We start from the raw sequence: 10,771 nt of genomic DNA on the forward strand, positions 1-10,771 counted from the left end.
CTTTGATATATATGTATATATTGTTATAGGGTCGTGAATCAACCAGTGGCCAAGTCTTACTTCCCGACGAAGTAAAAATCTGTGAAAGTGAGTTATAGTCCCACTTTTAAAATCTAATATTTTTGGGATGAGAATACATGCAGGTTTTATAAATGATTTACAAAATAGACACAAGTACGTGAAACTACATTCTATGGTTGAATTATCGAAATCGAATATGCCCCTTTTTATTAAGTCTGGTAATCTAAGAATTAGGGAACAGACACCCTAATTGACGCGAATCCTAAAGATTGATCTATCGGGCCCAACAAGCCCCATCCAAAGTACCGGATGCTTTAGTACTTCGAAATTTATATCATATCCGAAGGGTGTCCCGGAATGATGGAGATATTCTTATATATGCATCTTGTTAATGTCGGTTACCAGGTGTTCACCATATGAATGATTTTTATCTCTATGTATGGGATGTGTATTCAAATATGAAATCTTGTGGTCTATTATTATGATTTGATATATATAGGTTAAACCTATAACTCACCAACATTTTTGTTGACGTTTTAAGCATGTTTATTCTCAGGTGATTATTAAGAGCTTCCGCTGTCGCATACTTAAATAAGGACGAGATTTGGAGTCCATGCTTGTATGATATTGTGTAAAAACTGCATTCAAGAAACTTATTTTGTTGTAACATATTTGTATTGTAACCATTATGTAATGGTCGTGTGTAAACAGGATATTTTAGATTATCATTATTTGATAATCTACGTAAAGCTTTTTAAACCTTTATTGATGAAATAAAGGTTATGGTTTGTTTTAAAATGAATGCAGTCTTTGTAAAACGTCTCATATAGAGGTCAAAACCTCGCAACGAAATCAATTAATATGGAACGTTTTTAATCAATAAGAACGGGACATTTCAGACGATACATATAAAGTTCATCTGGGTTGGAATTAGATTTCTCTATTTTTATGCCCTTTCCCTTATTATTTTCTTTTGCCTTTTCAAATTCAGTTGGGGTAATTTCTATAACATCATCGGAATTCTCGTCGGAATCCGATTCATCGGAGAATTGGTAATCCTCCCAATATTTTGCTTCCTTGGCGGAAACACCATTGACCATAATTAACCTTGGTCGGTTGGTTGAGGATTTTCTTTTACTTAACCGTTTTATTATTTCCCCCACCGGTTCTATTTCTTCATCCGGTTCCTCCTCTTCCGGTTCTGATTCTTCTTCCGGTTCCGACTCTTCTTCCGGTTCCTCTTGGGGAACTTGTGAATCAGTCCACGAATCATTCCAATTTACATTTGACTCTTCATTATTATTAGGTGAGTCAATGGGACTTGTTCTAGAGGTAGACATCTATCACATAATATCAAACGCGTTAAGAGATTAATATATCACATAATATTCACATGTTAAAAATATATAGTTTCCAACAAAATTTGTTAAGCAATCATTTTTCAAGTAAACACGGTCGAAGTTCAGACTCACTAATGCATCCTAACAAACTCGATAAGACACACTAATGCAAAATTCTGGTTCTCTAAGACCAACGCTCGGATACCAACTGAAATGTCCCGTTCTTATTGATTAAAAACGTTCCATATTAATTGATTTCGTTGCTAGGTTTTGACCTCTATATGAGACGTTTTTCAAAGACTGCATTCATTTTTAAAACAAACCATAACCTTTATTTCATAAATAAAGGTTTAAAAAGCTTTACGTAGATTATCAAATAATGATAATCTAAAATATCCTGTTTACACACGACCATTACATAATGGTTTACAATACAAATATGTTACATCGAAATCAGTTTCTTGAATGCAGTTTTTACACAATATCATACAAACATGGACTCCAAATCTTGTCCTTATTTTAGTATGCAACAGCGGAAGCTCTTAATATTCACCTGAGAATAAACATGCTTTAAACGTCAACAAAAATGTTGGTGAGTTATAGGTTTAACCTATATATATCAAATCGTAACAATAGACCACAAGATTTCATATTTCAATACACATCCCATACATAGAGATAAAAATCATTCATATGGTGAACACCTGGTAACCGACATTAACAAGATGCATATATAAGAATATCCCCATCATTCCGGGACACCCTTCAGATATGATATAAATTTCGAAGTACTAAAGCATCCGGTACTTTGGATGGGGTTTGTTAGGCCCAATAGATCTATCTTTAGGATTCGCGTCAATTAGGGTGTCTGTTCCCTAATTCTTAGATTACCAGACTTAATAAAAAGGGGCATATTCGATTTCGATAATTCAACCATAGAATGTAGTTTCACGTACTTGTGTCTATTTTGTAAATCATTTATAAAACCTGCATGTATTCTCATCCCAAAAATATTAGATTTTAAAAGTGGGACTATAACTCACTTTCACAGATTTTTACTTCGTCGGGAAGTAAGACTTGGCCACTGGTTGATTCACGAACCTATAACAATATATACATATATATCAAAGTATGTTCAAAATATATTTACAACACTTTTAATATATTTTGATGTTTTAAGTTTATTAAGTCAGCTGTCCTCGTTAGTAACCTACAACTAGTTGTCCACAGTTAGATGTACAGAAATAAATCGATAGATATTATCTTGAATCAATCCACGACCCAGTGTATACGTATCTCAGTATTGATCACAACTCAAACTATATATATTTTGGAATCAACCTCAACCCTGTATAGCTAACTCCAACATTCACATATAGAGTGTCTATGGTTGTTCCGAAATATATATAGATGTGTCGACATGATAGGTCGAAACATTGTATACGTGTCTATGGTATCTCAAGATTACATAATATACAATACAAGTTGATTAAGTTATGGTTGGAATAGATTTGTTACCAATTTTCACGTAGCTAAAATGAGAAAAATTATCCAATCTTGTTTTACCCATAACTTCTTCATTTTAAATCCGTTTTGAGTGAATCAAATTGCTATGGTTTCATATTGAACTCTATTTTATGAATCTAAACAGAAAAAGTATAGGTTTATAGTCGGAAAAATAAGTTACAAGTTGTTTTTGTAAAGGTAGTCATTTCAGTCGAAAGAACGACGTCTAGATGACCATTTTAGAAAACATACTTCCACTTTGAGTTTAACCATAATTTTTGGATATAGTTTCATGTTCATAATAAAAATTATTTTCTCAGAATAACAACTTTTAAATCAAAGTTTATCATAGTTTTTAATTAACTAACCCAAAACAGCCCGCGGTGTTACTACGACGGCGTAAATCCGGTTTTACGGTGTTTTTCGTGTTTCCAGGTTTTAAATCATTAAGTTAGCATATCATATAGATATAGAACATGTGTTTAGTTGATCTTAAAAGTCAAGTTAGAAGGATTAACTTTTGTTTGCGAACAAGTTTAGAATTAACTAAACTATGTTCTAGTGATTACGAGTTTAAACCTTCGAATAAGATAGTTTTATATATATGAATCGAATGATGTTATGAACATCATTACTACCTCAAGTTTAGTAGGTAAACCTACTGGAAGTGACAAGAAATGATCTAGCTTCAAAGGATCTTGGATGGCTTGAAAGTTCTTGAAGTAGGATCATGACACAAAAACAAGTTCAAGTAAGATTTTTACTCGAATTAAGATAGTTTATAGTTATAGAAATTGAATCAAAGTTTGAATATGAATATTACCTTGAATAAGAAAGATAACCTACTGTATATAACAAAGGTTTCTTGATCTTAGATGATTACTTGGAATGGATTAGAAAGCTTGGAAGTAAATTAGTAAACTTGAAGGGATTTTTGAAGTGTTCTTGAAGTGTTCTTCCTATGATGATTATAGCTTGATTCTTGAAGTGATTTTTGATGAAGATGATGATTAACTACTGGAAAAATACGTTCATAATAGTGTGGGTGTGTTGAGAGAGAATTAGAAAGAGAATTGTAAGTGAAATGGAGTGAATGATGAGTGGTAATTGGTGAGTGGTGAGTGGGGTTAAAAGGAGTTCTAGTTAGTTGACTAGCTCATGGTAGAAGTTAAAATTGATTAGTCATACATGACATAATCAAGAGTGGAATTCCATGCTAGTTCCTATTGGTATATACTCATAGTAAGTACGTTTTGAAGCTGTGTATAATACGGGTAAGAATACGACTAGAATTCTTGATGAAAGAAAAGAATGGAAAAGTAACTGTAACCATTTTCGTTAAGTATGAGTGTTTTGATATATGTCTTGAAGTCTTCCAAAAGTATTTTAATACATCTAAATACACTACATGTATATACATTTTAACTGAGTCGTTAAGTCATCGTTAGTCGTTACATGTAAGTGTTGTTTTGAAACCTTTAAGTTAACGATCTCAATTAATGTTGTTAACCCATTGTTTATTATATCTAATGAGATGTTAAATTATTATATTATCATGATATTATGATATATTAATATATCTTAATATGATATATATACATTTAAATGTCGTTACAACGATAATCGTTACATATATGTCTCGTTTCGAAATCCTTAAGTTAGTAGTCTTGTTTATATGTATATAACTCATTGTTAATATACTTATGGAGATACTTACTTATCATAATCTCATGTTAACCATATGTATATCCATATATATATCGTCATGTCGTTTTTACAAGTTTTAACGTTCGTGAATCGCCGGTCAACTTGGGTGGTCAATTGTCTATATGAAACATATTTCAGTTAATCAAGTCTTAACAAGTTTGATTGCTTAACATGTTGGAAACATTTAATCATGTAAATATCAATCTCAATTAATATATATAAACATGGAAAAGTTCGGGTCACTACATATAACAGCTTTAGTTATTAGTTTAGAGATTAAACATGAAGACTAGGATTATTAATCAACATAAGTATTGTTATTACTGTTAATATTATTATTACTACTAATAGCGAAATGATTATTATTATAAATATTATAATTATTATTATTAATACTGTTATCATTAAAATTACTATCATAACTATCATCGACTGTAAAATTAATATTTTTACAAGTATTATTATTAATATCAATGTTACTATCACTAATAAAGTTATTATTAACATAAGTATATTATTAATGTATTATCATTATTTTTACTAATATTAATTTAGTATAATTAGAACTACTGTTTTGATAAACAAATGAAATACATAAATATAGATATTTAACACATATAACATAACAAAATTTAATATTTTTATATATAAAATGAACATATAAAGTATATATAAATATTTAACATAAAAATGATATAACTAATACATTTATATATTTATATGTGTGTGTTCAATTACAACTATCGATATTAATAAATATACAAATGATATAGGCTCGTGAATCCGAGGCCAACCCTGCATTGTTTAGTTGTTCAATGACGTTATATGTATTTTTACTACAAAATACATTAGGTGAGTTTCATTTACCTTTTTACCCTTTATATTTTTGGGCTGAGAATACATGCGCAACTTTTATAACTGTTTTACGAAATAGACACAAGTAATCAAAATTACATTATATGGTTGAATGATCGAAATCGAATATGCCCCCTTTTTATTAAGTCTGGTAATCTAAGAATTAGGGGACAGACACCCTAATTGACGCGAACTCTAAAGATAGATCTATCGGGCCCAACAAGCCCCATCCAAAGTACCGGATGCTTTAGTACATCGAAATTTATATCATGTCCGAAGGAGGGTCCCGGAATGATGGGGATATTCTTATATGTATATTGTGAATGTCGGTTACCAGGTGTTCAATCCATATGAATGATATTTTTGTCTCTATGCATGGGACGTATATTTATGAGAAATGAAAATCTTGTGGTCTATTAAAATGATGGAAATGATTATTTATGTTAAACTAATGAACTCACCAACCTTTTGGTTGACACTTTAAAGCATGTTTATTCTCAGGTATGAAAGAAATCTTCCGCTGTGCATTTGCTCACTTTAAAGATATTACTTGGAGTCATTTATGACATATTTTAAAAGACGTTGCATTCGAGTCGTCGAGTTCATCAAGATTATTATTAAGATAATTATAGTTAGATATATTATGAAATGGTATGCCTGACGTCAACCTTCGATGTAATGAAAGATTGTCTTTTCAAAAACGAATGCAATGTTTGTAAAATGTATCATATAGAGGTCAAGTACCTCGCGATGTAATCAACTGTTGTGAATCGTTTATAATCGATATGGACTTCGTCTGGAGGAATTAGGACGGGTTACGACACCAACCACCTCCCACCACCACCAACCACCACCACCCACCACCAACAACCCCCACCACCAACCACCCGCCAACACCACCACCCACCACCACCAACCACCCACCAACACCAATAACCACCCACCACCAATAACCCCCATCACCCACCACCTCCCACCACCACCACCAACCACCTCGCACCACCACCATCACCAACCACTCGCACCACCATCACCACCCACCACCACCACAAACACCACCACCACCTGCCGTCACTACAACCACCACCAAATTAATATTTTGATGGAAACAAAATTTACAATCCTCGAAAATTTTCTCATATTTGAAGTCAACTCGTCTTCTATTTATTTCTCTAAATTTGCATCTCAAAGTTAAGGGGATATATATATTAGAGTATATTTATTTTTTAGTTAATGATTTTTTCACTACAACTTTTAAGTCAACACAATAAAAATGTTATTTTTCCATCTTCCCTCTAAGTCATACCTCCAAGGCTCCAGGTCAATGTTCTACATTTTCATCTTCCCTCGCGATTCATTTACATTTTCACTAGTAATTTCCAATTTTTTTGCTGACGTCTCGGTAATTTTATAAACCCTAACTATGAACATCATAACCAAAAATCTCTCTTCGATTTAAATATCGGCAAAAAACTACTTCTCCTTATTACGAGTGAGTTCAGTAACAAAATCCCAACAATATATCGTTCTTGTAAGTTTCAATTGCCTCTAAATCTGAATAATCCTCTACAGATTTCATAACGTAAATGGTCCTACAATCGGATCGGCTAATTTGGGTGGTTTGGAACTGTAGAAAACGAATAGGTTTTGGACCCGACCCATTATTTTTATGGCCCAATCTATCAATTTTATATTCCGTTCTAAAATACACTCTGTAATCCTTTTATCACGGTTGTTGGTCTCGGTGATGAACGGGAACCTACGCGAAAAATATTAGGGTTTTCTTTTTGCTATTGCTTGCGATTACATCAGATGATATATGGATTCCGGTTTGCTCTTTCTTTTGCTTTTCTAAACCTTTGTATGTTAATTTTTTGTTAAATTTAGAGTTTAAATCAGATTTTATGGATTCTGTTCTATTTGATCATATATGTATGTTAGCCTAAATAATTGCAGTATTTGGGATTTCAGGCTCTTTCTTTGAGTCTGTATATGAGCTTAGATAAATGGTGACATTAGTAACTTTTGAAAGAACCAAATGCTTGGTTTAGAAAAAGATTGAATTGATGGTTGCTGGATTTTCAAAGAACTTTTATTTGGCTGTATAGCTAAATGTATTGAATTATTCATCAAATGTACTATGTGAAACAGTAAATACTACTATGTTGCCTCTTCTATTGTTTTCGGCGCATCTTACGCTTTAGTATATGACTTACTATCTTGAATATTTTGGTTGTAGGTACAAGATGATGAGATATATACATTTCAATAACATGTGCTCAATCATCTTCCCATGCTTACAATTTAAGATGTGAGTTTATACATATATATTTGATGTATGAGCGGTTTGGAATTGTAGAAACTAAATAAGTTTCCGACCCGACCCGACCCGACCCGTCAATTTTATATTTTACAAAAAGATTCCGTATCCCTTTTCAGTCCTATTACAATAACCTGTTTGATGTATTGGCGGGGCAACTTCTAAGTTGCAGCCATGCTCAATCATGATTTGTTACTTACAGAAAAGGCAGAATAGCTATGGTTAACGATTGAAAGAATTTTCCATTCTTGGACATGGTAGCCACTGTGTTGCCAAATGATAAATAATAGCTTCGTATTTTGGCGGGTCAACCAATAGGTTGCAGCCACAGCGAGCTACTTTATCTTGCTTAACTTTTAACATAGATCTAAACTTCAGAAAAGACATGAATAACTATGGTTAATGATTGAAATAATTTGTCATTCTCGGACATAGTCGCCAATACGATGCCAAATGATTGGAAGTTTCTATTTTTTTTTAAAAAAAAATGGGGCTGTGATGATGAATAACTGGGAACTCAGTTGAGCTGTGAGAAATAATGGTTTTGTATCTTGGCGAGGCAACCCATAGGTTGCAGCCATGACGAACCACTTTTCTCCTGCTTAACTTTTAACAAAGATCTGAGCCTCATTTATCTTTTCGATCTCTTTTTCCAATCTTTGTTGCTTTTATTGTACCAACATTAAATTTATGAGGGGAACAATTTCTCATGGCAACTGAAAGGTACTTGCTACATGTTTCAATAAGATAATTAGCTTTATTTCTTTACAATGTATTTTTATATAAGATATTAGTACCTTTTCTGAATTTTGTATCTTCATTGAATTTTGTTAGCCATTTGGTTATAAGTTTTAAACTTTGAATTTATAATAAGTTACTATTAATTCTAAATGTTAGATATTTTTGGTAATTTGAAAATGCAACAGCGTGTCCACATCAGCCAACGCATAACAATTACGATCCCGTTAAAAATTAATAATATGGATGAACGATGAATGGATAATGTTTTAGTTGCCTTCATTGGTATGATCTATATGTCGCTCAACTTTTAACTATTGTGAAATTAGATACTCTGTTTGAGTTTTTAGAAGTTTTGATTAATCTTTAATTTTTATATGTTATATCAGGTGGTTATTTCGTTTCAACTTCGATGAATATAAGCGGGTACACGGGTACAACTGAAAACTCAGTTAAACATGGAGGTATTCTATTTTACTTTTGTTTTACAACATTCAAGTTAAAATTGGTATTAATTACATATGTAAGTATAAAGTATGTAATTGTTGTTACAGCAACAATATTCCAGAATTATGATGTGTTGTTTGTAGCTTCATATAAATATTCCGAATGTTGCTTATGTTTAAGTGGTACATGCTATATGATAATGTTACACGTTTTTAAACATTTGTGTTTTAAAAAGTAATTTATATTTATATTGATATTATTTGCGGGTTGTTGAATTACTCAACCATACCATGCTTGGCCGACGTACTGTTACCGCTCATAATTCAGAGCTGGTGAAGTCTGCTTTACAAACTGAATTGGTTAATTCGTTATATATCTAAATAAGGAAATACATATATTTTTGTTTGTATGTAGTTCGAGTGGTCCTTCTTAGAAATCTTCTTTGAACAATGGTATCTAACTTGAATTTTATATTTTCTGGAGTAGCCTTATTGTTGAGTATTTTTATGAAGTTGTAATATGATATGTTTTTGGTGTTGTTGTAGGTCAACTTTAATTTTCTATTGTTCTTATCAGTGGTTTGGAGAGTTGTGGTCAGATTTTGAACCTTCAGGATGACGGTATGAATTTTTGATAAATATCGTTTGATATGTCACTATAAACATTAACATGCCATAAAATTTTTAATTTTTTTCTTCTTTTATTATACTATGTACATGTAAATTTGGTCCAGATTGAGTTTGGTAAAAGAATATTCAAAGTTTCAAAGTTGTAAGGTTTTCCCTGTTCGGGTTACCCGGGAAGGGCGAGTAATCCGACCCCATACTCTAGTGTACGTAGCCCATCAGGAATACTCCCTGGCTGTTTCCAACCCTTCCCTAGCCACCCCAAGAATTGAACCTGAGACCTCTTGCAAGGATCTCAGGGCCCCAACCACTTGGACTACCTTGGGATGGTTTTTGGTAAAAGAATATATGAAGCAATATTTTGTTTGCCTGAAAGCATCTAATATATCTATCTTTTGTTTGATGATTATTGTGTGAAAGGATGTCAGTACACGGCAATGAAAGGGATGGAATGCTCAAAGATACTGTCAATTTTTTTTCTTTTTAATTGTCCGAAATCTCACAATATTGTTGAAATATTTAAGTATCTCTTGAAGCATGACTATGACATTCTGTTGGTGCCTTATCATAGGATCTCACTACAGGCGTCAACAAAACAGGTGGACTATTGTTAGGAAAAATTTTGTTGGTAATCAGGCTGATTTTTCGCATTCTTTATAGTTTGATGGGTTATTTCATGCACCATGCCATTGATGGTCTTCATTACTCAATGGATTTTTTTTGGGCATCGGGATACATGATTATCTCTTCCTAAGATCCAAATAAAAAGACAGTAACATTCAGGCACACCATTTGAAATGTAAAATCTGGATGTCCAACCTCCTCAAATAAAAAGAAACTATCGTCAACCTTTATGTGCCAACGTGCGATGACACTAACACAATAGCTTCACTTTGAACACTTTAGCAACTTTAGATATCTTTTGTAATGTAAATACGACTGTACCAAAGTCAGATATCAATGATTTACAAATCCGCAGCAGCGCGCGGACTTTATTACTAGTTTAGCTAATGTCTTGCCATATTGGGCTCAATTTAAATTTCCTGACTGCTTGCAGCGTGCGTGAGTGACAGTTTCTCAACCATTGTATTTTCTTATTTGATACTCCATATTTGATTTATTTAATTTGGAAGTTTCAAGTACATTTGTTTGTCGCGTCTAACATTAAACATGAGAGATTTTAGGGAGGATTAAGAGTAACTGATATTTTG

At 32.5% G+C, this 10,771-nt stretch overlaps 1 long non-coding RNA gene across 3 annotated transcripts; it reads left to right on the top strand.

Moving 5' to 3' along the window:
• The first annotated feature begins 7,380 nt into the window (after positions 1–7,380).
• On the top strand, positions 7,381–10,510 carry LOC139862884 (uncharacterized). 3 transcript variants are annotated; one of them, XR_011764309.1, is made up of 4 exons: positions 7,381–7,740; positions 8,877–8,951; positions 9,480–9,554; positions 9,981–10,510. It is a non-coding gene; the product is annotated as an uncharacterized lncRNA (long non-coding RNA). The 3 variants fall into 3 exon arrangements; XR_011764307.1 differs by having other exon boundaries at positions 9,480–10,510; XR_011764308.1 differs by lacking the exon at positions 7,381–7,740 and adding an exon at positions 7,967–8,772 and having other exon boundaries at positions 9,480–10,510.
• Positions 10,511–10,771: the final 261 nt, after the last annotated feature.

The sequence above is a fragment of the Rutidosis leptorrhynchoides genome, chromosome 8, assembly GCF_046630445.1.
Source record: "Rutidosis leptorrhynchoides isolate AG116_Rl617_1_P2 chromosome 8, CSIRO_AGI_Rlap_v1, whole genome shotgun sequence".
Classification (NCBI taxonomy): Eukaryota; Viridiplantae; Streptophyta; class Magnoliopsida; order Asterales; family Asteraceae; genus Rutidosis; species Rutidosis leptorrhynchoides.